Source organism: Haliotis rubra, unplaced genomic scaffold, assembly GCF_003918875.1.
Source record: "Haliotis rubra isolate DU_JTF1 unplaced genomic scaffold, ASM391887v1 Scf1226, whole genome shotgun sequence".
NCBI lineage: Eukaryota > Metazoa > Mollusca > Gastropoda > Lepetellida > Haliotidae > Haliotis > Haliotis rubra.
The window spans coordinates 35881-63626 of record NW_025765144.1 but is presented as its reverse complement, the minus strand read 5'-3'; the positions used below and the strand labels follow the sequence as shown (position 1 = coordinate 63626).

The following is a 27746-nucleotide window of genomic DNA, read 5'->3' as shown; positions in this document are numbered from 1 at the left end:
GTGAAATTAACCTTCAGGAACATTTTACACGAAGACTGTTTTCACCTTAGCACATAATACGAATTAGCAAATGGAATGAAATGAGAACGATCGCTGTGCATGTTTGTCACCAGAGGCATGGCTAAACGCTGATACAATCAATACCTGCAAGAAGCAGGCTAGAAGCTGACGTTGTTATCCTTCAAAATCATGTCTCCATGTTCTTCCGATTTCGAAATGCCAAAGACTTTATCCATTCCTTCATTCTTTGACAAATCGAAGATACGTTTACACGGAATGAAATATCTTCAGGTCTAAAGAAGTCAGCTCCCTGGGAAAGAGATCATCAGTGACATGCCAGTGACAGAAGGAAAAAGCAATTAGCATCTGACAATGAACCAGTTTGTTCTTGCTTTTTTTTTTCGGTTGTGCTTCATGTTTCTGCTTTTGCATGTTTTAGTGTTTCCTGATTACCCACAGCATGATTCTTAATATCAACCCTTTCATTAACTCAACCATCAAATCAGAACTGGAGAGTATCGCTGGTTGGTGATCGATAGCAAAAACAACATATTGTTGTAATCAGCCTCAGCAGATCCCCAGTATATAATTACAGTCAGTTACTGGTGGTATTTAGTTGTACATAGATGGGAGTCAGTTTGAAAGAATAGTTCTGTTTTCCATGCGGTTTCCTGTTGATATACGTAAACATGTAAGCCAAAAGTCACAGCCATTGTAATTATAACATGTCTGATTCAAGATATACAGTGAGTAGAATTAGGGGATAAACGAGTTCGGTTTTAAACCAAATTTAGAGCAATTATAATTCGTTATATACCTCTGACTTTCCAACACAGTATTTTTATCTCCATTCTACCATTTCTGCGTTATTCAGATTTAAAAAAAAATACATACTGTGTTGGAAAATCAGAGGTATATAACGTATTATGTATATCACATCATTTGCTTGATAACGGTGTTAGTAGCTACACTGAAACGTCGCTCATATTATGTTAAGAAGATGTATAGCCATAGAACTCTCCTCGTTGTTCATCACACCAACTCTAAATGCCACTCAAACAAGGTATATAACGTGATTATATACCTCTGAATGACTTCAATTAACCAATCACAACTCAGTATTTACTGAAGTCATGGTAGAATGTATTGTTTAAGAATCTGTAATTTACCTGCATTAGGTTAATAAGGACTTTGTGTTTTTAGCTGGGGCAAACCCCATTACACTAATATTGATGCTGGTTATAACTTATGTGATGTACTGAAAATAAGTTAAAGAACAATTATTTATATGATTGTGCTCTAATGGCTGGCGTGTTCGTTAACGTTTTGATTAGTATTAAACCCCAGAAGATATCAGTAAGATTATACATATGTGTTTCATGAAAAAATATTTCTCGTATTTTGTTTCAAACATGGAATATATACTGGTGATATCTCAATGAACCAATGTATGTGATAACCTCTGATGAGTATCTTAAGAAGGCAGCGCAAGCATGCTTTCACAATGATGGCAGCAAATGTCAAGGCAGCTAATACCCCATCTCTTCTTCTCACTCAGTCAATAGAGTTCAGCACCACTCTCTCAATAGAAAGTGAAATAGGTCTCCTAAATACTCACACACACTGATGAATTAATGGAACGTTTATTGCAGTTGCATTCTCAGATGTTAAAATCATAGGCGCTGTGATACTTACTTACCATCTGTATAGTTCAAAAGATTCAATGTTATGCTCTTAGCTTTTGTTCATGATTGAACAGTGACTATGAGTGTTTTCGGTTCTCCGATAAGAACAGCATTTCAGACACAACAAGTTAACAATTCCTATCGAAATTATATTGAATTTGTTCCGACGTTGGATTGCAATTGTATTGAAGGTTTCAGATTTCGTTTCCTCGAGAAAAAGCCCCAGACACAAGCTGAATAATGAGAATGCCAAATTCGTCTTTTAACTTTTGTAAAGACTCGTTCATATTTCTTTTGCATCAGCCTAGCACCACTTAATCTGTAATTGTATGGACAAACTAGCGTAGCCTCAAGGAAGTGATTCCCCAGTTTTAATGAATGTAACTTGAGGATCAGAAAGAAGTGTATGTTGAATAATTGATAATCAGATCCATCAGTTTATACGGTAATCACTGTGTCTAAGCCTCAAGCAGTCAAGCTAGAATTAGGCGGCCATTTACTACAAGAAAACTCTGCAAGTTAAGGGGAACTTCCTGTAATGGAGGGCTGTTAAACATACGTGGAGTGTAATGCTATATACTCGGAATAAAGAGACTTGATAAAACTTGTTTCAAGAAAATGAGGGAAATGATTGGTCTACGTGTTTGAGCATTCAGTTTTTAAAACTTTTAATTTCATGTTGAACAGGAAGCCGTCAGGGGTGATGGAGGCGAAAAACGACTTGACATGCCACGAGTGGCGCTTAAAATGTTGAATTAAATATACTGTACGTGAATGATTATTAAATATGAGGTTGCAAATCTGAGAACACAACACTGTGAGGAAATGGGTGTCTAAAAGGGTGTCATTACACCCTCGCATGCTGTCGAAGTTTCAAGGGAAATGTGTTTGTCTTAAAGGCCGATCATTTGAGTCCTTTGAGTTGTAAAAAAATGTGTATCACAGAAATAACTTAACTGCTACAACAACAAAAAACTGCCTCAAAACACACAAAGAGAAAAATAGGACAAAAAATATATCAATGCACTTGCATGATGTGGAATTCTTGCTGTACGTATCGTAATTTTTATTGTCTGAACAGTACAAGAACTCCCCTGTTTCACCTCCCCTAAGATGATGTAATCGTCGTCCTTGACTGAAACAATGGCTGTGAGCTAACTGGCTTCTTTATTGGAAGGGCCGGTAGCAGATAGGAACTGACTGGCGTTGACTAAAAGGCCCCATGTTAAAGTCAGGTGGTTGTTGAGACCGAGATAGGAGAAACTTGACACGAGCCCTTTGGAAGGCTTACATTCACAGCGGCTCTAATTCACTCTAATTCACAGAATTCCCGACATCACAAATATGTACAACAAGGTATGTCCCGGAAAACGTGGACTGTACTCACAAACCCGAAGAAAACAGTAAGTAAAACCGTCTCTTGGCATACTATGCATTACCTGTATAAAGGCATGATTAAAGGCTATTGACGTCATCTTGTCGGACCAAAATCTCGAGGCTGACATTAATCAGAAACAGTCCACTTCACGCTACACATCGCTGTCTCTCTATCAAAATGCAATCAAAATGAAAATATAGTTCGCGCACATGATGGGTTTGAGGGGGTGGGGTCAAGCGAAACAGATGGCATCCACATGTATTATCTGCATGTATGCAACTCGCACAAAGATCCGATGATCGCAGGTTTATATACCGATTCTCTTTAATGCCGATATTTGGTTTCCTAATACGATTATCGCATTGTTTTTAATAATTTGCGTACATGTTAATGCTGCAGGAACTATCTGTATCTGTAATTCTGCTGGTTGACACAAACTGTTCACGCTCCGATAATTGTAAACTGTAACAACAGTATTCCATACATTCAGGAATAATAAACACCGTGCACGAGAATCATCTTCAGAATGTATTGATCGTTGAAAAGTTCATTTGGCGTCAGTTTATTTTGTTGAATTGAAAACATCGTGTTTTATCGACCGGAAGTCACCCATCACAAACAACACAGGAGTAGGCATAATAGACAGTGGGGATTGAAATGATGCATCATTGCCATGTGGCGAAGAGGAGGAAAATACATAGTTACAATCCTTTACGCAAATTGTATCCTGATATTACATGTTGGCTGATGAGGAGTGGGATCCACCACCGCTGTGACAATATTATCTCAGCAGCAAAGTGGATATGTCATGCCGAGCGCTGATGCTGTAGATGGAAGGTACCAGGTACAAAGCTCTATCTTCCAAAGCAATGCAAGTTGCCGTAAGGAGTTATGCCGCTTTGTAGCGCCAGGATTTGATGATTGTACTAGGTTCAAATCCCACATCTGCTCTGAGTATGATTTGCGATATGTTTGCGGTTCTGCTTTCCCTTGAAAAAACGAAGCAAAGAAACCTCAATTTCAAAATGCCTTTATGTAAACTAAAAACTCATTTTTCATTGTAACTAAATACTGAAGCGTATGATGAGTAATTAGATGTATCATTTTCTCGTTGCCTTTAACAAATACCAGAACGATGGACGGTGTAATTGTATGCTCAAAGTTTCAGTTAACGAATAGTGTTATCTGTTTCATTGACGTCAGTACATGTCACACATGAGATATGGGTTATTAATAAAATGGAGTTTGTGTGTGTATGCCCTGAGGAATCGTTCCTGGTTTTTCAGACCAATAATTCACCAGTTCTATGTTCTGCTTGAAGTATCGACTTTATAAGGAGAGGTCGTCCAGTTCGTTTGGATAAATGCGTCGTGTCTGATAGCCCCAAGTTGCCCGTGGGGATTCTGATGGATGCACAATAGGTCCCCATTATCCATGCATGTCTGAAGAACTGGTTGTAGAGCTGTTGTCTGGTGATTACAGCATGTACGGTGAGGTACGGAAGTTCTGAAAGAGTCACACCGTCGACCCCTGTTCGATTCTTCATATGGGGACAGTTTGTGAGACCCATTTCTGGTGTACCAAACTAGGGTATTATCGGCACATTTAACCAAGCGGTGTCAAGCCGGATGGTCTTAAACTTGACGCATCAAGTAGTACGGTTTCAAAATATGCAATAAACAGGTTGGTGTCAAAGAAGATGCATCGAATAGGTTGGCATTAAACATGATGCACCAAATAAAATGTCCTTAAACGAGGTGAAATAAACAGGGTGTCTCAAAGAAGATGCAATACACAGTTTTGTCTCAAACAAGATGCATGAAACAGGTTGGTCTAAGACAAGATGCATCAAATGATCATGAGTGTTCCTTAAACACGTTGACACAGGTAGGTTGGCTTTAAACAAGATGCATCAAATAGATTGGTCTTACACAAGATGCATCACATAGGGTGGCTTTAAATAAAATGCACCTCATAGGGTCTTTTCGTAACCAAGATGCACGGCATAGTATGGGCTGAACCAAGATCGGCCGCAGAGTGTGGACGGAAACAAGAGGCAACATACCTTATGGGATGCACCATATTGTGCGGTTTTAAATGAAATCTACTTAAATTGGTAACCTTAAACAAGATGCACTACAAAGCGGGACCTGAAATAAGCTGCGCCACACAGAGTGGCCTTAGATGCATCAGATGGGGTTTTCTTTTCCACGATGCTCCACATTATGTGACCTTAACCAACTTGAACCATATTGTGTGGCCTTACCTAAGCCTATAGTTGCAGCACATAGTGTGGCCTTAACCAAAATAAACCACACACACATCATGACGTTGCTGACTACCTTGTCTGAGGTATCGTGTTGGTTTACAAATGATATTACTGCTTGCTTTGAACATCAAACATCAACTAGCGATCAACAGCTTCGAACAAGTCTGTTAATTTGGGTTTTTTTCATCAGTTTAAAATAATCGAAATTCGAATCAGTAGTCAAAATCACAATCTGATAACACCAGAAAATGAGACACTTTGCCCTCCTCACCAGCCCTGATCGGGGATAAGGTCAACGAGACATACCGAGACGCTACCAGTACATGAAAACCTTCAAACGCCGTGTGGTTTGCTCGACGTGCCGTAGACCAATCGCATGTGTGTCGTATTTGTCAGACGGTTTCACACTGAAGTACCATCCAGGAAGCACCGTGCCGAAGACATTCCGTATGTTTGTTTGAAAGAGTTTAAACAGGAATCGACACACAGATTTCATCGATTGACGAGAATCGTACACGATCAACACTTGTCTTCAGTCACATTTTCCAACAATGTTTTTCTTGAAGAACTTGACTGTTGCACAAATGACGCTCACTTCACGAAAAGAAGTATCTCAAGGACATTTCTGCAGTCCGAATGCTCTGTGGATGAAAAAGTGCGGAATACCTCAGACAGATCTCATGTCATGATCGCATTTCGAAAGCAGTCGTGTTGGTTGACATTTTATTTAACAAGGTTTAATCTTTACCCTTGCTGCTAAATTGCACTGCTCTATTGCGTATCTTTGCTGACTGACAAATAATATATTCTAGAATTGTAGTGCACTATTAAAAACGACTTGGCTTCTTCGCGGTCATTTGAAATACCATGTACTTGGTCTGTCGAGTTTTTAGCTTCAAACAGCATTGTTTAAAGGGTGATTGATTTTGTGAATCCATACAATCAAGCCTTTCGTCGAACAGGAAATATGAGACGAAACCCACTTCGATACTCATGAAAGCTCTTCTGAAAGTAAACTTTAGTGTACGATACCAACTTTATTTCAAGGAAATGTTCATGAATCTCTATCAGCCCTTGCGCATTTTCCATATACTCTTAATCCTTGAGTTGAGTTGAAGATCATTTCTCAAATATAGTGATGTGTAAATGGGGCTGCTTGTACTGAACCAGACTTTATTAGTGCTAGCCCACTGAGGCTCTATACCACAGTCAAACATGGATAACCGACTCAGACATGCGACTGATATGGTTGACATGTATCACGGTATCCCAGGTGCGTAGATCGATGCAATGACATCAATTCCTGGACTGTATATTCCCAAATCGATTATGTATAGCTTCATTTAGTTGCAATATTGATGAATGCAGTTTTAAAAAGCAAACATAAACCATATTTCTATACCTTTTTAATGCCAACCGCCAGGGTAACAGGCACCGCGGGGCATCATCTCCCTACTACAAGACGATAGTGGTCGTTTATGACAGTCTGACGTACATTTCACTGTTATTAGAGGGACTTGGCATTTCTTTAACGTCAACATAATTATTTCGGTCCAGGACGATGACGTCGCTAGCCCTCAGCCATGTCTTTGTGCAGACAACGTCTCTGATGCAATGTCTGCCAAAACAACTGTTGCAATATTTTCGTTCTTTGGTTGGTTTGAACTACTATGTTAACAATGTATCCTCACGAGCCAAATATACGATAATATTTTGACAGTGATACGGAGCTAGTTTCAGAATATGACACAGAGATGCATAATGATGTTTTTCATGGTTCCAATGGATCTAAACGTGGGTGACAATGCTGTCTATACGACAACATTTCCAGAGAATATAGCTGCAGGTGTTTCTGATGCCTATGGGAATACTTTTCGCTTTTATTCATATTCAGTCACGTGAACACTCAAAATATTGTCATTACAGAATGACTGGTACATTCAAATGTACAAGCAACAGAACATGCTCTAGCATATGATAATGTGATTAATCAGAAGCTCCGGTATCATAAGAAAAGTATGCTACTTTATGAATGACACAACTTTTTATTATTTGATGATGCGAGGATTTGGCATAGATTCTTATACAGCTTCAAAACAAGAGTTATATCACATTCCTCTCTTTTCCTGAAGATTGTAAAATATTTATTGGTTGAAGGTAGTTAAAGTATAAATAAATAAATGAAAAAACTGATGAAAGATTCGAGAAACTCATTTCATATAACACGAATATTCGTGAGTGAGTGAGTGAGGGTTATTTTTGACGCCACTTTGAACAGTATTCCAGTAATATCACAGCGTGTCCGCTTAATGGAGGAATAAAACCCGAAGTAACAAAGATCTCAGAAATTTACCACTGTGGTGATCCCATGAGCACGGGCCCAGTGCTGACCATTGTAGAAACATGATCAGGGGGAACCGGGATTCGAACCAACATTTCAAGGTTTCTGGCTACAGCGAATTGCGCGCCTAAAACTACTGGGCCACCCATTCCCTAACTATCAGATGACCGTTTGCGTAAGAGGAAGAAAATAAAAGCATTCGTACAATTTTATCAGTTGGGATTCCACTTGTATCAGTTTCAAGTGTGACGTCGGCCTTCAGGAAGCCTTTTTCACGAAACTTGTTTTCAACTCAACACCGAAAAGGAATTAATAAATGGAAATGAAATGAGAAAAATTCGACTGCAGGTTCGTTACTGGAGGCCTTATTGGAAATTGCTTGTACACCGGATAACAAAATACCAAGAGCAATATGGCAAAGAAAAAGATTTCTCCGAAGTCCTTCTCCCGTTTAATACAATCTATACCTCCATTCACTGAAAATTCCACAGAAACATGTACAAGAAATGCAGCGTGCCCTAGAGTTCTAATGAAGTCAGTTCCGTCAGTGAAATGTCAATGCTCGCATTCGATTTAAAGAACCTGGACCACTCTGGAGAACCCTCCTCCAACAAAGTACAACACAAATTAACTTCTGTTGATTATTGCAAGAACATGCATGTCAACTGATTTACATCATACTTCCGTTGATCAAAGTTGCCCCTACATGCTCAATCCCAAGGGATGCGACATTCTGTTTAGCATCCTCTAAGTGACGTCATCGTTAAAGCTAATTAGTTTCATTTATTGATTGATAGTATTTATGCATAACATAATATTCACATTCTTGACATAAAAACATTAAATCTATTACACAATTTTGACGACGATTTTACATCTCTGTTGGATGTTCGTTATTTTGACATTTCGTTTCGGTAATCAAAACATTAATTAGTTTTAAAGTACAATAGTAGAATTGGCACTAAGCACTCCAAATAGTTGAATGTTTCTGCCTCTCCTGGGATCCATTTTGTATTATACATAAAGTTTCGTTTGATCTCGGGTTATCCTTCATCAATAAAGATTAACTCTAGTCTTTAACGTTATTACCATTCGTCTTAAGTGTGACGAAAGGAAACTGCGCTATGGGGTGTAACAGGTCGTGAGCTGCTCATGTTCTTCCTGTCTTTTTTGTATGTTTATCATGGAATCACAGGACAATGACAGTACTTCCAATTTCTAAATGCCTCAGTATCAACAACTTGTCATACCTTCATTCTTTAAAACAAAACAAACAAACAAACAAAAGAAACCCAAACCAACAAGAAGAAATGTAATGAAGTCAGCTATCGCTTTCAAAGATTTTAAAGCTTTTGTCCTTCAGTAAAAGATGTCCAATACAATTCTCTATTGCTACTTTTTACTTTGTTGCCTTGTTTTAATAGGTGAACAATTGACTTTCCTTTACATGTGTTTGTGAGGGATTCAGTGGTGTGGCAGGATACGCCAAATTTTTCTCGAACACAAGGTATCATTACTATTTGATGGTGATTCATAAACGCACGACAGTCACAATAATGCAATGTATTTGGACTTTAGCAGGTATTTTATGTTTGTTACTTGTATTAATGATAATCTTGATTAGGGTTTTTACTTTACTATAGACTTACAAATGTGTCATATCATATTTGTTTACTTACAAACAGTAAAATGTTCTTCCAATTTCTATCAACGATTAACCAGAACTATATTCTTCGATAAGAAACCGAGGAATGCCATATCTTCCAGAGTTCTAATGACGGCAGCTGCGTCAGTGTAATGGCAGAAGTGTAATGTCAGAGACAAAAACAAAACAAAAACACCAACAAATATTATGATCACGTATCGTGTCACTGCTTTTCCGTGGACTCAAAATTGTTTCATTTTTTGTGTTTACCAGACACATTTCGTCTGTTTAATGAATGTAACTGGAGAATTACAGCATGTATAATTCAATACAAAGCCGGGGAAAAGGTGTAAATAGCGACAGCAGGCCCCCAGCAGGAAGAGAATAATAGTCATTTCATAAGCTCATCTATTTATACGTCGATGAGCGCCATTATAAAAGAAACGTACGTTTTACCTGACGACCAGTGTTACATTTGTAACACAACTACTGTGTTGATTTCCGTGTTGATTCCCGTGAAGGTCAAATTTATCTTGAGAAACCCCTGCTTGTCGTAAGAGGTGAGTAACGGCCTCAGTGTCACCCTCGCTAAATTTGTTGACACATATTATCGTATTCAAATTATCTGGGTCGATGCTTATACTGTTTTTCGCTGGACTGATCGGTCCAGAATCGACTGGACCAGTCTTTGCAAATGTTTATGGCGACTGCCACTGGTGGGGCAGGATACGCTCACATTTTCCAGAACACCTGGTATCCTCACTATTTGAAACACGTGCTCTGTCATCATGTTGTCAATCACTGGATAGTCTGGTCCAGACTGAAGTGTTTACAGATTACTGCGTCGTACAGCTGTAATACTGCTGCTCGAACGCAGGCATCCCCATGATATAGTCAGCATTGTACAATCGACTCTGAGTTATTTTTGTCGTTTCTACTTCTAATTACCTGCGAAGTAGATCTACTTGAACTTTCCATTCAAATTCATTGAGAACGTCTTGGCGCTTCTACAACCGTACCTGCAAAACTAGGATTTGTGTAAATCCGATTTCATGTGATCAAAACCAGAAGCTGATGAATCATATGTTATAACATTACACCAACGGCGAAGTTGTGTTAATATAAGGAAGGATATATTTGGAATATATATGAACGCTTCTGACAACTCATCTTCAGAATAGGAACCACACATGCTTCTTAATCAGATCGGCCACAAGACTGACATTGCTGAGGTAGCTAATACCTCAAGTCACCTTCTCACTGACTGAATCAACATCTGTTCTGCATCAACCTCTCTCTCAATACCGTGAATTGAAATACGTCGCTAAATTGTTGGAAAGTTGTTGGAAACTTTCACTCTCAGAACATTTTGGTAATTGGATTGTTGTGAATTAAAGTGTTGGCAGGTGTCCAAATGCTCAAGAAACATATTTTCAAGTCAGATCGATTGAACGCCGATTGCCTACAGTACTTGGATTGTAACAGTATCATGGCTTGTTAACGTAATGCCAGAAGATGATTTTCAATTAGTTAAGACGAGACATTTATTACTTGGTGAAACAAGCAAGGATACTATTATGGTGATGAAACAGTAATGATAATCTTTATGTAATCAGGTATTGTAATCAACGAGGATCCTGGTACGACATTTTGCCACAACTCATTTGAAGCATTGCTACTGGAAGCGATTGTTGAAACATTTCCCGAAAACATTTCTCGTTGGCCCAAATAATATTAAAGTTGTGTTCAAGTTGTATTGTATAGAAAATATGTGAGTCCTTTCCCACGAGAAAACACAAGACGGAGTTTCCTTTAGTTAAACTACTCTTGAATTTGTGATGGAGATTATTTGCAGTTGAACTGCAATAGTTTTGAAAATATTAAAGTCTGACCCACGAAATTAACTCCAGACAGTAAATCCGAATCCTAGTATCAGAATTTGTTTTCTGTAAAGGGCAGTTCATGTTTCTTTTGCATCGGATTATTATGTATGTACATGTAGAAATCAAAATCAGCCAGACCTGTGAAGGTCCGGTTTGGAATTTTGATCTTCAGTAACCCATGCTTGTCATAAGAGGCGGACTAACGGGATCGGGTGGTCAGGATCGCTGACTTGGTTGACAGATGTCATCGATTCCCAATTGCGCAGATCGATGCTCATGCTCTTGTTCACTGGATTCTCTGGTCCAGACTCGATTAATTACAGACCGCCACCATATAGCTGGAATATTGCTGAGTGCGGCGTAAAACTAACTCACTCACTCAAAATCGGCCAGATGAGAAAACAACCAAAGTTTTAATGAATGTAACTGGAGAATCCGAGTGTAATTCTTGTGGAATAATCGATAACTACAGCCATGGGTCTATACGGTAATCATTGTGCCTCCAGCAGCCAAACTATAATGAGGCAGTCGTCTATTTTTTGTTTATTTTGTTAAGTTTTGTTTGACAGTGTTGTTTGCACTCCTCAATATTCCAGTATATGACGACGGTCTGTAAATCATCGATTGTGGAAAAGACAGTCCAAGGATTGATATTAAGAGCATTGATTTACGAAATTGAAATGAAGTCACTTTGACATGTATGGCAAGCCTGATCGCCTGGTCCTGTTAAGTACGACAGGCATCTGTTGATGAAGCTCAGTTCTGACCAAGATCGTTGTGGGGGAAACATGTGAAGCCTGTCTGCTAGGAATTAGAAAATGGATAAAACTTATTCTTTCATTATGAAACAAATGTTTGGGTTTTGAGTACATGGCCAGTTGTGTAGCCAATTTCTCTATTCTTTTACATTGATATAAATGTCCTGTCTTTAAGGCTGAACGAAGTCCTACAGTATATTTGCTTAACTGCCAACTGCGAATCCAGCTGGATTGCATAGAAGGAAAAAGCAATTACCATCTGACAATGAACCTGAATCGTCCTGAAGAGAAGTTCTTGCTTTTTTCGGTTGTGCTTCATGTTTCTGCTTTTGTAATTTTATGTGTTTCCTGATATATATAGTCCATAGCATGATTCTTAACATCAAACCTTTCCTGAACTGAACCATCAAATTAGAACTGGAGAGTATCGTTGGTAATCGATAGCAAAAACCAAGATATTATTGTAATCAGCCTCAGCAGATCCCAAGGATATAATTTCATAGTTAATGGTGGTATTTGGTTTTACATAAATGGGAGTCATTTTGAAAGAATAGTTCAGTTTTCCATGCAGTAAATTTCTTGTTGATGTACGTAAACACGTAAGCCATAACCATAAGGTGTATAACGTGATTATATACCTCTGAATGATTTTAATTAACCAATCACAATTCAGTATTTTCTGAAGTCATGGTAGACTGTATTGTTTAAGAATCTGTAATTTTACATGCTTAAGGTTCATAAGGGCTTTGTGTTTTTAGCTGGGGCACTGGCAATGATGCAGGTTATAACTTATGTGATGTACTGAATATAAGTTAAAGAACAATTATTTATACTATTGTGCTCCAATGGCTGGTGGGTTTTGCAAAACCAATTGTGGGTGTTCGTTAACGTTTTGATTAGTATTAAACCCCAGAAGATATCAGTAAGATTACACATATGTTTTTTCATAACAATATTTCTCGTCTTCTGTTTGAAACATGGAATACATACTGGTGACATCTCAATGAACCAATGTATGTGATACCTCTGATGACTATCTTAAGAAGGCAGCGCAAGCATGCTTTCACAATGATGCAGCAAATATCAAGGCAGCAAATACCTCAGCTCTTCTTCACTAAGTCAACAGAGTTCGGCACCACTCTCTCAATAGAAAGTGAAACAGGTCTCCTAAATACTGACACACACTGATGAATTGATGGAACGTTTATTGCAGTTGCATTCTCACGTGTTAAAATCATAGGCGCTGTGATACTTACTTACCATTAGTATAGTTCAAAAGATTCTTTGTTATACTCTTAGCCTTTGTTCTTGATTGAACAGTGACTATGAGTGTTTTCGGTTCTCCGATTAGAACAGCATTTCAGACACAACATGTTAACATATTGTGTAAAGATATCAATTCATTTAGTGGAGTACATCTGATGCATCTACGCTTTTTGTGAAACCACCGAGCAAGGATATAGTGACAAACAGAGGAAATAATGGGGAAGAATTTAGTATTCGACTGTACAAGCCACGAAGAACTTTGTGAGACAAATAGACGCGATTCGCACAGAGAACAACTACTGAATCGTGTAGAGAAAAACTACTGAAAGTGGGTTAAAACAAACCTTCCCCGAAGACATTTCTCATTGGTTGAAATTATATTGAATTTGTTCTGAAGTTGGATTGCAATCGTATTGAAGGTTTCAGATTTCATTTCCTCGAGAAAAAGCCCCAGACACAAGCTGAATAATGAGAATGCCAAATTCGTCTTTTAACTTTTGTAAAGACTCGTTCATATTTCTTTTGCATCAGCCAAGCACCACTTAATCTGTAATTGTATGGACAAACCAGCATAGCCTCAGGAAGAGATTCCCAAGTTTTAATGAATTCAACTTGAGGATCAGAAAGTAGTGTATGTTGAATAATCGATAATCAGATCCATCAGTTTATACGGTAATCACTGTGTCCAAGCCTCAAGCAGTCAAGCTAGAATTAGGCGGCCATTTACTACAAGAAGACTGCAAGTAAAGGGGCCTTCCTGAAATGGATTGTGTTAAACAAGTGTGGAATGTGATGCTATCTATTCAGAATAAAGAGACTTGATGAAACTTGTTCTTAGATCATGAAACAAATGATTGGTCTTGATGTTTGAGCATTCATGTTTTTTAAATAAAACATTGAAGAGAAAACCGAAGTAGAGCAGCTCACTTCACAATCATAAACTAGAAAGAGACATTTTTCTCTCTTGTGAGAGAAGGGTTGCCCAATAAATACGTTATTTTCTTCCTGCTAAAATTTATGAAAATTATATGACACTAGGTTATTGGTTGTGGTCCATGTCCTGACAGGGCAAAGGGATTTAGTGTTCTCTGTTGACGCTATGGATCAGGGTTAGTCCCAGTAAAGCTGCCAGGTACAGAGACAATCGTTGGTATCACCCGCCTTGATATGGCTGCATTATTGCTGTAAGCTATGTCAACATAACCAATTTGCTCCGAACTCGCCCGGCTGAACGAAGTCCTACAGCAAGATTGCTTAACCCTCTGGACACACTAATTGGGACCCCTGGCAGACGGATGAACGGTCAGTCTAGATACAGAGCGGGACCTGGTCACAGACACTCACGTTGTTGAGGTTTTGGGCTTTGCAGACTACACGAATGTAGTTGATGTAGTTCACCGTGTTGTCATGAGCCAGATACATTTCAGATACATCATATATATCAGCAACAGTCGATAAAGGGTACACATTCTATTGACGATGAATTAAACAGTTATAACCAGTGTAATTTCTTTGTTTGTTGTTTAACGTCGCACTCACCAACACCAGACCCCAACCTCCGAGACTGTAATTACCCCAATCCTGAAACAAACGCCCTTTCAACACGATATGGGAGAAACGTCAGCTACTTGCTGAGTCCTACTAATCTCAAAACGTTCCACACTATCCTGTAATGAAACTTCCCAAGATTCGATATCACCAATTCCACACAGATGTATGACCTTCAGACCCCAACACGCCCTGCATTGACCCTAGGTTCAGCCAGTACATTTATTCAGTTTCCACATACCAAATGATCTTGCAATCTGTCATGTTATCTTGAATAGAATGTAATTATATTTTTAGCTCGAGTCTCAGAATCCGTTTTAATTACATAATTCGTTCAAGGTACGCCACATTAAGCAATATTTCAGCAACATTCACGGCAGGGAATAGATTTGGTCACATGTTGTACCCACGAACTCGGGTCTTCTGTGCGACGAGCGAACGCTTTCAGTACTGGGGTGCACCAGCCTTCATTCGTTTATAGAATTTTCTAAATAGGGAATAAAGAAATTAGGCCATGAGCCGAGACCCATAAATGCTCTCAAAATGTGAAAATGCCAAGTGTACTCTTGTTATGAAACGTCAATGTTCTACTAAAAACATGTGTTCCTTACCAGACAGCAGATATCCTCATTATGACGTCATGGCATAAGCTGCTTCCAGGGTTATCTACTTGTCATGAACCTGTATGTAGTGCTTAGAAATGTTGAAAGCATTGCGTAAACGCTGAATGTCGAACAACTTGTGAGCAAGAGTCGAATGACAATTCAGGTCTATTACTTCATAACTACTGTCAAAGCACTATGTACAATTCAATGTAAAATACTTGCACACTAAAGATGTTGCACAATGGAAACTGAGGATGACAAATTGGTGGTTGGAATGACATTTGTTTTTACACCACATTTAATGCAACAATCTGTGCTCTTTAAAGATAAAGGGATGGGTGAGTGAGTGAGTTTTGTTTTACGCCGCGTTTAGCAATATTCCAGCAACATCACGGCGAGGGACCCCAGAAATGGGCTTCACACATTGTACCCATGTGGGGAATCGAACCTGGGCCTTTGGCGTGACGAGCGAACGCTTTACCCACTAAGCTACAGCACCGCCCCGAATTCCGTAATGAATGGTAAAAGCAAAGGCAGAGTAAAACTACTCCTATTCCTAAGTTTTGATGATGCTAAAACAACTTTAACAAAACACGGTCAATGTCAGAAAGGCACAACATTAACACAGATACCACGTCTGAACTCTCGCGGTACCTTATACAGATAATTAGATGTTTAAACTGCTGCCGGTGGTTCAAAGTTTTGTGTGTGCTCCAGGAACTTTATTCTTTTTACTTTTTACAAACCCAAAGTGCCTGATGGCGCCATCTTGTAAAAAATTCAACGGAAGCTCACAGAAAATATATGCTCTCCTTTCCAGCACCAGTTCAAATCAACCAGGCACAAGATCGTAACCTTCATTAAGCCTCCAACAATAAAGTTGGGTTTACACAATTGTTTTCATTGTACTAGATGCATGCATACTACATAATTCTCTGCGAAATTCTCCCGCGAAGAACAATTCAGCAAAGGGTTGTTTTTTCAAAAAATATCTGATATATTTCCGTTTATCACTCCCGAGTTTGTTTTTCATTCTCTCATTTCCTAACATCGACGTCTAACCTTTGTAAGATCACATTGTAATCTAACACTAGACTCTCAGGCGTTGAGTTGCTATAAACCTGAAATCATCTCCGAATTCATCAAATCAGTTTTGTGGGGATGACTTCTTCACGATTACTTTCCCAACATCATTTATAGTTAAAGTAATTGGTCAATTCTGTTTCCATATTTTATCATTCCTGTACAAGTTTTTTATGACATTGACCTTGGAAGCGGTGCACTAAGGAATATTAAATGACAAATCAGGAATAACGTGAAACTGATGTGATGTTAGCAGACTTTAAGGACGAAAATGAACAAATAAGCGCCATAAGTTTAAATATTTCCTTGTTATATGCTGTGTATGACAATTTACATTATCTCAGACTTGACACAAAATACAAAGTGAAAATAGCATAAAATCACGCGTACATGCACGTCAACATTTGTCTTCTGTCGTTGATGTATATACTACGACATAAAAAATTATCGACACATGATGTTACACTGGGGGTACCCTTGTGGATCGTCACTCTTAAGACCCGGGTTCGATTGGTGATATTGCTGGAATATTGCTAAAAGCGGCGTAAAACTATACTCACTCACTCACTCACTCACTGATATTACACTAAATTTTAACGATCAGTTTCCACTCTTTACAAGAAACAAATTAATAGAATCGATTAGTTTTTTATGGTTTTGTTCTACGACGGCCTAATTTTCTTACACTTGAGAACATTTGACGGACGTGCTGATAATCAGTAAATTACTTACACGAGACTTTTAATATTAATATGGCAATATAAAAACACGACAGTTGTTATTTTAACTTCACCATAGGTAGGATTCTGTTAGACACGGCCCACGTCCGCAAAGCAACATAGCATTGGCAAGAATCACAGATGTTCGTATCAATTCCATATTGATGATAAATGTTCGCAAAACCCAGACAGATTTATAATGAATGAATTGATGAAATGTCAACCAGATACATTGTCGCTTCATTATGTCTAAACTGAACTTCAACTTTGATCTGCCTAATCTGTCAACAAAGACACCGGAGGGACAACGATTTCTGATTAGGGTTCTTTTGGCTTCGCTATGTCTGATAGATTCCATTCAAATATCATTTGTTGCCCTAACGCATGTCCATAAAATTAATTGCTTCTTTGGATGCCAAGATTTGGTACGTGGAGAACTCGGTCGACCATTGCGGATAATGAAAGAGACATGCCCTTATCTATCTTCAGATTACACACAAATGAAGCCACAGTTTCTCGTAACATTGTGCAGTGAATTTAAAGATGGTTCCCACAATAGCCATAACCTAAAATGTGGCTCTGATCGAAAACGTCCGTTGCAAATACGGCATTTTGTGGACATGCTCTGATCTGTTACCCACTATGTCAATCTTTGAATGGTGTCGGTTTTAGTGAAATTACCATCATTCTAACTATACTCTATTTTATATCACGTTTGTATAGTATAGTACAGTGTAGTGTTTTATGGAGGTTGGGTCCCTCCCGGTATTCGAACCACCACTCTCAGATAGAGGCACCCAAACCACAAGAACACAAAGTCAGCGATCTAACCCCCTCAGCCACTAAGGCTTCCAGATATTGATGGTCCAACATTTGGTAGTCTCAATCCCATACTTTGTGTACCCCAGTAACAACAGTAACTTGGTAAGGCTTCCGTGGTTCTGACTATGTATGACAAGCAGCCGCACATACACATACACACGCATGCACGTCGTCATATGAGCGAAATATTCTCAAGTACGACGTAAAACCCAATTTCACCTCACCTCACCTGACTATGTATGAGTTGAAAAGTTGGACTCAGCGGCGGATTGGAAATGAATGCCATCTTGCTAACTGAATTTCGAAATCATGTTTCAAATAATTCTCAATATCTTTGTTCCCTCAGCTTTGAAATATCACACATATGTTTCTAACATGTTTACTGTTTCTAAACTACACAAAATGGACAAATATTATCTGATTGAAATCTCATCAATTCTGCAATAATCAGCTCCTCGGAGACATTACCAAATTGGACATGACCAAATATTGTTAATACGTTAATTATTTAGACGCATGTAACACAGCAATTCATCATACTGCCGTAGATGATATAAACCAGATTCACATAGCACGATTCATAAATACATGCATTCTTTCACCCACGTTAGGTGAATATGCTGTAATGGACACGTAATTCAAAATCTGTACAATACGGTCTTGAAACCATCTCACTTCTAGAATACTCATTTATGCCTTAGTTTTCAACTTGTGTGTACCACTATCACACATCACAAACTTAAGTGAGTGAGTGAGTGAGTGAGTTAAAATTTAACATCACATCGGCAATATTGCAGCCATATCGTCAAGAGGATTTGAATAATAAATAAAGTCGTAATAAACTCAAATTATAAAACCCTGTCAACGAAGGACAGTAAAATAACTAGAAAATCACAGATATAGATATAAAACTGGTATAAAAAACTAAAAAACTTTTAACTATAGAAGACAATACAAAATAAAAACAGGCTATATATTGCCAACAACTGAAGGCAGATCACCATACTAGGGACAAACCACAAACTTAAGGAAATGTTTAATTTCTAATACATGTGACACGTATCAGGTCCCGTTGTCCTTGTTTGTTTGTTGTTTAATGCCGCACTCAGCTATATTCCAGCTATATTCCAGTGGGCTGTAAATAATCGAGTCTTAACCAGATAATAAAGTGATCAACAGGAAGAGCATCCATATATGCAACTGGGATACGATCACATGTGTCATCCAAGTCAGCGGGTCTGACCACCCAAAACCCATGACTCTCTCTTTCTACAAACATGGTTGCTGAAGGCCAATTCTAACCGCGATCTTCACGGGTCCGTTACGTTGTAATTTCACCGTCGTCTCTCGCGTTCAGGCCAATTTGTCCAAAATGAAAGCAAATGTCATCTGAAGAAGGATCCATGTGAAATTTGGCGACAGTACAGCGACTGCATCTCCTCCTTGCTGATCTGATTCTTTATGCGTGCGATTTAGTATATGTGCTGGTACTCACAAACAAAACAAATGGGGATTTCAAGAAGTGTAACTCCATCTTCAGCCACATCGATGCTCTGACATTGTACAATGATGGTCAAACAGAAAATTTCCCTCCACGTATGTGGCTACCTCATACCAGTGAAGCCTCCTCATCTGATTCATATTGAGATGAACCCATAAAAGTGTCACAAGGGATGACAACTCCACAGGTCATTGTCCAGCAATATACCAGCAGCTAAAGCATTTGGCATCCACATTTCCGATCTCTTGAGGTACAATCGCGATGCTCTGTCGACGATATCATCTTCAATCAAAAGGTACAATGAGACTACATGGTTTTACGTCGCATGAAGCAGTAATGAAGTCTTATCAATGACTTTTTATACGTCATGCATGTGGCACAAAGAGTGAGCATTTACAAGAAAAAGAAACTTATCTGATATATCTGAGACTTTTTGCTCTTCGCCTGACAATTTATATAAAAAATCAATAGTTTCTACTTGCCTAGTTCTTTATGCTTTGGCTCGTCTCGACTTCAATTTGAGGAGGAAGTGAAGAATCTTTTTGATTTCTTGTTTAATCCAAATCAGAAACTCGCTGCCCACGTTGTTTGTCACCTACATTTAGATGACACATCGTGATGTGATGCTATATGATTTATGTGCATCCAGCAGTGTAAAAACACTTGGCACTGACAGAGGTATATCGTTTTATCCATTCCTCGTATATCCCTGCTATAGGGTTTAATCAAGAAATAAACAACTATGACCCTTATCAATTCAGGATTTTCTCTATGAGACACAGTTTTATAACAGAAATAATGTTCAAGAATACTTTATACCAAACTCACTTAATCCCGCATGTTCATAAAAGGAATGTCTGAGTATAGACCGCTAAGACTCCTCAAATATATTTTTTTATATAGGATATTTATATAGCGCACATATCCACACAACTAGTACATGCTCAAGGCGCTGGTATTTTTTCTCTCGATTGTTGGATGTCAATCTCAACGGCACAACGTATTTTCAATCTCGACTCCCTGGGGATCATACAACTCTTGCAGCCACTAGGTGCACCGAGTTCATGTGGCTTTCCCATCCTTACGAGGTACCCATTCACAGCTGGGTGGACTGGGACACATAGTCACAGTACTTTGTCCAAGTTTACTGCACGCTGCTGTATTCGCAAATAGGAGTTTGCACGTATTCATGTGACCACCATCTGGTCATATGCCAACGTATTCGTGGGTTCTTTGTAAGTGCACATGGTTGTGTACTGTACACTAGGGCTTGTGACAACACTGAAAGAGTCTGCACACAAAGTTTGTTTTTAAAAAAATTATTTATATTTTTTTCCACATCCACTTCATGTTTTACATGTTTTATCCATATGATGCTTTCACAGACATTGATATACACACATGTTAAACATACATACATTGTCCAACATACATACATACATACATACATACATACATACATACATACATACATACATCCATCCATCCATCCATCCATCCATCCATCCATCCATCCATCCATCCATACATACATCCATCCATCCATCCATCCATCCATCCATCCATCCATCCATCCATCCATACATACATACATACATACATACATGTGTCTAACTCCTCCTTTTCAGCTGAAGTAACACGGTCAATAAAAACATGAGAGTGAATCGGGCAAATAGATAGCGTAGTTTGGCCAATGAAGACAATGGAGAACAAATCAGCAAGGAATAACTTAAATAAATATCAATTGTAAAAACGACACTTCAACAACGGAGACTGTGCATACACTGCTGCGTTACATCTGTTTGTAATTGGTTTCTTGAGCTAAGGATTTGTACAGACCTTAATTCATAGTTTTTACAAACTACATATCGCCTGAAGGTGTAATCTCAATAAACCTATACTGAATGCAAGTTCAAGATCAGAAGACAGTTTTCCCCATTGAGTATCATCAACGTAAAGAGCCATCATTCTGAAGGCTGCTCACCCCCAAGAGGTTTCCAGAATTAAGTCTAGCATGCATGTAAACAGCACACCTTCTGACCGAACCAGACAATTTGGCTCTCATTGCGTACCTTTCTAATCTTTATTGTCCTTTACCATTCCTTATGGAGTATGTTTTTGTCTCACAATGCACGTACTGACACTAACGTCTTAAGTCTACAAAAGTAAATTTAACTTTTTTCAAAAGCATCCCGCCTCTTTGCCGTTGCTCTGAGTCTTCTTAAAATCCGCTGAAATTCACCTTGGAACCCGTTCTTTCCAGTGACTTCTTTCAAAGTTTAGATAATGGTCACGTCCTGTTTGCAAGCGTTATTATTATTATTCCTATGTGTCTTTGTCAAACGTTAACTTACGGAACATTTCATTGTTGAAGGACGTTGGTTGGTAAATGTTATATATTAAGTCCAGGCGTCACCGCGACAACCTAAAGCTGACCTTAGGGTCTTTATCTTGGTGATATGGTTAATGATTCTTACATTATTCCTTTTTACCATAAACCACGACGTTTCCCAAAACCAAAGTAAAAGTGGCCATTGAATGTTTAGTGTATATATCACCAAAATGTTTCTACTTTACCATTATATAAGTAAATTATTGAGACGTATGTGACGTTATTTTTCTTAAGAGAGTATGCATTTACGTTGCAGAGAAAGATCATCATTGGGTTCTAATGTGGCCTTAACAAGTATGAAATCACGTTTTCGTTCTAGAGAGCCGTCGTTACAAAGGTTACCATTCACAGTGAATTGGCTGGATTAACACAGTTCCGGATTGACTAATCATAATACTTGTGGGATTGAATTTAACACAGAGTGATGTCAGGATCAACGGGGAGCGGTGGGGTAGCATAGTGGTTAAAGCGTTCGCTCGTCACGCCGAAGCCCGGGTTCGATTCCCCACATGGGTACAATGTGTGAATCCCATTCCTGGTGTCTGATGATACTGCTGGAATATTGCTACAACCGACCTTACTAAGGATCCAAAGGATTGTCTACTGACACACAGCACGATGAAAAACGATTGGTATTGACATAATTGCACTCATTTTCTAGTACTCCAAATCATAATCTGCACAGATGTACTCATACCAATCAGTTATGGGTGATGAATGCATGCACGTACGAGACAGATTAAGCGATGTTTTGCATAAGGTATCAACCCAATGCAGTGTCGATTCACTGCTTCAACTTAGATCGTGCCTAATCTGTCTTTGCTTATGCTTAGCACTCGAGGAATACGATTCCTGAAGAAGTAGCTCTTAGTCTGTCTGCAGACTTCTTTCAAGTGCTAATTGCTGCCTTCGTGTACATCATTGAAGGAACTGTTTTCATAGATATGGGTGTCACGACTGGAACATGATAACCCGACTTGACAGTTGTCTCATCGTACTTTTGACAGACACACAGAAGTGATAAATAGTGTTTAAAGAAAGGGTTGGCTGAGCAGATAACAGCTATTTCCAGAACCCATAGTTTCTTTGTTGTAATCTATCAAAAATGTTTCTTCCCAATGCTGCCATGCCTTTGTGAGTGTGGCGATGGTGTCGGTTTGTCTCATACGCATGACAATCTTCGAGTGAAATTAATTAATTAACATTATCCTCCTTTATGCGAATTGTGTTGTTTTACTCTGACCTCTAAAGATTAAGTTGTGAAAACTTTGCAGCAGCAACAGAAGCAAAAGTCACATTAAACAAAGTCTATGTAATATTGAATTTGGATTCCTGAATCACATCTATTCGTTTGTTACTTCTTTCGTCGTGATAATTGGCTTTAATCAACACACAGACACATATAACATAGCGTTGAATTCCTGTTTGGGAGAACCGATAATAAACATGTACTGGTATAAATCATCCACGATATCACGAACATCATAAAATAATGAATCGTCTTGGCAAATCAGCAAGCTAAATTTACAAAGGTAACAAATATGCTATACCATCCGAATCTTCCTCGTCGTGATGAATAAACGCCAGATCAAATCATTCAGTTTCCCTCATCTGACATTTGTGGGAATGTATCATCATATGTTGACATGTATTATATCTATTTGGTGTATTGAACAATATATTCTTTACTTGATCTGTACCTTAACAGACATACTGTTTATGATTGCAGGAATTGTTTTCATTGATTTTCACTGATCCATTCGTATATATTTCACAACTATTTCCCCGTTACACCAAATAGAATTTGTTTTTGAGGACAGTGCAAGATATTCTCTTGCACAAACGGCATCTATATTTCATTTTTACGAACGACATAGCATTAATATAGAAGACAATTCAGATTTGGTAGAATAGATAAGATACTGGTATAGATCATCCGCTGGAGCACATACCGCGTAACATCGTCATGAGGTTAAAAGGACTGTCAAAACTATCCTGTTCTTTCCTCTTGCCCTGATCAATGAACAAAAGATCAATATCTCTCCGTACCCTTATCTATCATCACCGTTGGATGAATTACATCTCCAATATACTATCCGGAGAAGTTACTGCAAGGTCGTCCATCTTCATGGGTTTGTGTTATTCTTGGAGTGTTTCCCTAAGGCATTCCCTGGCCCTAAGTCTATATGGCTCTCGGACTGAGCATCAGATACACTGGTTTCAAGTTCATTTACTCAGTGGAATCTTCGAAGATATTTCATATATCTTCGAATATTAAAACCACAAAGATTGTCCTGAGACGTGTAACCCGAAAATAGCACGTTCTGTTTAAGTAAAGCATACAGAAGAGAGTTCTGTTACATTCCAAAGTGCTTCATTTCATTCATTCTTCAATATTTCTGAACGGTTTGAAATTGGAGTCTTTTTACCTTTTAACATACTTTACAGCTGACAGTTGAGCAAATGTTTTTCTTGGTTCCTGCATTTTGTCACCTCGGATTTCACACGATATCGCATTTATGTAAACATAGAAAACTAACTTTACTTGAGTGACAAAAAAACTGCATGACCTTTTTCTGCGAGCCATGATCAATAAACACAAAATCAATATCTCTCGGTACACCATTATCTATCTATACCACTGGATCAGTTTCATCCTCAATGTACTCACCCAGTCTGGAGAAGTTCCTGAAAGGTTGTCACTCTTCTTGGACATGTTCATGCATTTTTCTTGACATCTTTCTCTGAGAAAGGTCCTGGTCCTAAGCCAGTAATTACATTGGTTGAAAGTGTACTTATTGAGCGAAATATTTTAAAAGATAATTCATATATCTTGGAAAACTGCAAAAAGTTGATGTCTTATACTAAAATAGTGCCTAACAGACCCATCTCACCAACAGAACATCCCTTGGCCAAAATGATATATACATAGAGAATCTCACCCGAGTGTCTTTTGATATCTAATATATCACCACGAGTTGATAAAGTTACAAATATCCGAGGCTTGCCGAGGATATTTTTACTTTTATCAACGAGTGTTGATATATTTGATATCAGAAGACACGGGGGTGAGATTCTATTTATCACCCAAAATCATTCTTCAGTACTTTTCAATACAAAATGTACATCTCTGAACACGGTTCTGCAATTAGACATGCAGTGCAGCGATGTCATAGCATTCTGACGTCATCAAGTTCATGACGTCATAGCATTGTCAGGGCATTGCACAAAATCTACTGTCAAAATGATATACCCTAGGAGATATCGTATGATCTCACAAGCAATATTTCCTGTGGTACACAGGTTTGGATGATAAATAATGATCCCAACACACGAAATATTTTTACAGTATATCATTACCTTTGCCTTGCCACGATGAATCAGCTTGATCCCAGTTTGAAAAATGTTTTATGTTTCTTGAAAATCATGCGAAAAGAGCACTGTTACATCCTCCTAATGTTATTCTTTAAAATATTCTTAAGGACTACAGGTTTGTGTGACTACTGTGTAGTAATATGGGAACATGTTGATTCACAAAATCGTACAGATTGTATTGTATATAAATGGAACCCGAGCAGCAGTACTTTTAATCAAACAATGAAACTGGTAGGCTGGCTGATATTGAATTTGGGATATATATGCTTTTCCCGACACTTATAAGATTAAAATTATTATCTTTAGCGTTTTCAGGACATTTTAAGCTTGGTCCTTGTCACAAACTGCTTAACACCCCTATTGCGTATAGTTGAAAACAATTGTCAGATAATGTTTTACTGAATAACCCAGAAAGCAATGCACCTGTATTTACTAGTGTGATGTTAAAAACAACATTCACATTTTGCAGAAATCTGTGTTTTATGGCATTTGTACTTATGTTTCAAGGTCTAACGAGTAAGGACCGCCTCCGTGGTGTAGTGGTTAGAGCGTCCGCCCGGAGAGCGGAAGGTCGCGGGTTCGATCCCCGACCGCGTCATACCAAAAGACGTGAAAATATGGTACTTGTTGGTGCCTGCCTGGCGCTCGGTATTAATGGGTACAACAAGGACTGGTCGTCTCGGAGTCAGTATAATGTGTCTGAGTGGGGTATTCATGTTTTACTGCGGTATGGTATCTCAGTGGGCTAGCACTAAGACCAGCTGAAGTCTGGGCTAGTACAAGCAGCCGCACATACACATACACACGCATGCACGTCGTCATATGAGCGAAATATTCTCAAGCACGACGTTAAACCCAATTTCACCTCACCTCACCTCTAACGAGTAAACAAAACCTCAGATTCAGTTTGAATAGAATGACTTGTTATAATAAACACAGGCACGATACAATACCAACGGCGGATACTGTGTTTTAGAAGTACTTAATAAATACAATACATTGTAGTCACATAATAAGGCTTGAGTTTCAAGTCACCTGGACCCTGAGTCAATATTCTTCACAAAACACACGGTGCTAGAAGACACCAAACCTTTAACGACTGGAACTTGATAATCACCACACACTTTTCACGAATCATGAACTCAATGGGCATCGAATCTGCAATGCAATGTCCGACAGTATGCCTTAATGGCAGGGTTAGACCCTGTTTAATTTGCACCGTATGCGTGTTTACCATTCCTTTCTCATGGAACTTTAGAAGCCAATCCTGACAGGTTGTATAAATCTGAACATTAAATATTTTTATACAGTTTCTTTTTATCCTGTTTAACACTGAATTTGAGCATATATTTTTCATTTTCACGTAAAAATGTTTTAAATGTTTCAAACTTTAAGCATAAATATTCAGAAACTGCTTTGATACAGTCTAGTATACTGAGAAATCTCTGCAGACTGTGCCTTATCAGCTTTGAGTGGGAAAACATCTCAACCAATGAACTAACTGACATCGTTCAAATTAGAAATACATGTAGTTCTAACGAATGGGTGCAATTTGGAAAATCAGTGTTTCGGAAATTCTCAAGTTCAAATACAGAATGCTGTAAATAATATGCTTTGAGCAAACCAAAACGGATGTTATCGAGACGGAAATTTCCTTCGTGTTAGATTACCCATTTATCATCTATCGTGGTGATTCACTTTTGATAAAAAATGACATTTAAAAAAAGAGATTTATCATATGATTACAGTCGTTGGTGTCAGAATTATTTATTCATTGTGTTGAAATACATAATCTACGGAAGCGTAGTAGGGCCACGGTGAAAATTTTTTTTTGTCTTACTATCTCCTACGTAGTACTTAATATCCCCTACGTAGGACTTAGTATCTCCTACGTAGGACTTAGTATCTCCTACGTAGGACATAGTATCTCCTACGTAGGACTTAGTATCTCCTACGTAGGACATAGTATCTCCTACGTAGGACTTAATATCTCCTACGTAGGACTTAGTATCTCCTACGTAGGACTTAGTATCTCCTACGTAGGACTTACTATCTCCTACGTAGGACTTAATATCTCCTACGTAGGACATAGTATCTCCTACGTAGTACTTAATATTTCCTGTAGGAGATGATCGATATACGTTTATATGGATTAATCTGAAACGGTCGACTTAAAGCCCCAGACACGCACACAATCTCCTGTTTCACTGTTTCAGTCACTGTAAGAGTCTACAGTCATTCGTTTCATTCACTATTAGAGTCTACAGTTATGTGTTTCATTTACTGTTAGAGTCTACTATCATGTGTTTCAATTTACTATTAGAGTCTACTGTTTCCTTCACTATTAGAGTCATGTGTTCAACTAATTGTTGCACATTAGTATTGTGTTGGACCGACTGTTATACTTTACTGCCTTGCGTTCAGTTTGCTCTACTATTACGCGTTGCAGTTAGTTCACTGTTATATGTTGCACTTT

The 27746-nt window shown here is 38.4% G+C and overlaps 1 long non-coding RNA gene across 1 annotated transcript; it reads left to right on the top strand.

Annotated features, from left to right (window-relative positions):
• The first annotated feature begins 869 nt into the window (after positions 1-869).
• On the top strand, positions 870-12656 carry LOC124266001. The gene is made up of 2 exons (XR_006895609.1): positions 870-912; positions 12577-12656. It is a non-coding gene; the product is annotated as an uncharacterized LOC124266001 (long non-coding RNA).
• The last annotated feature ends 15090 nt before the right edge of the window (positions 12657-27746 follow it).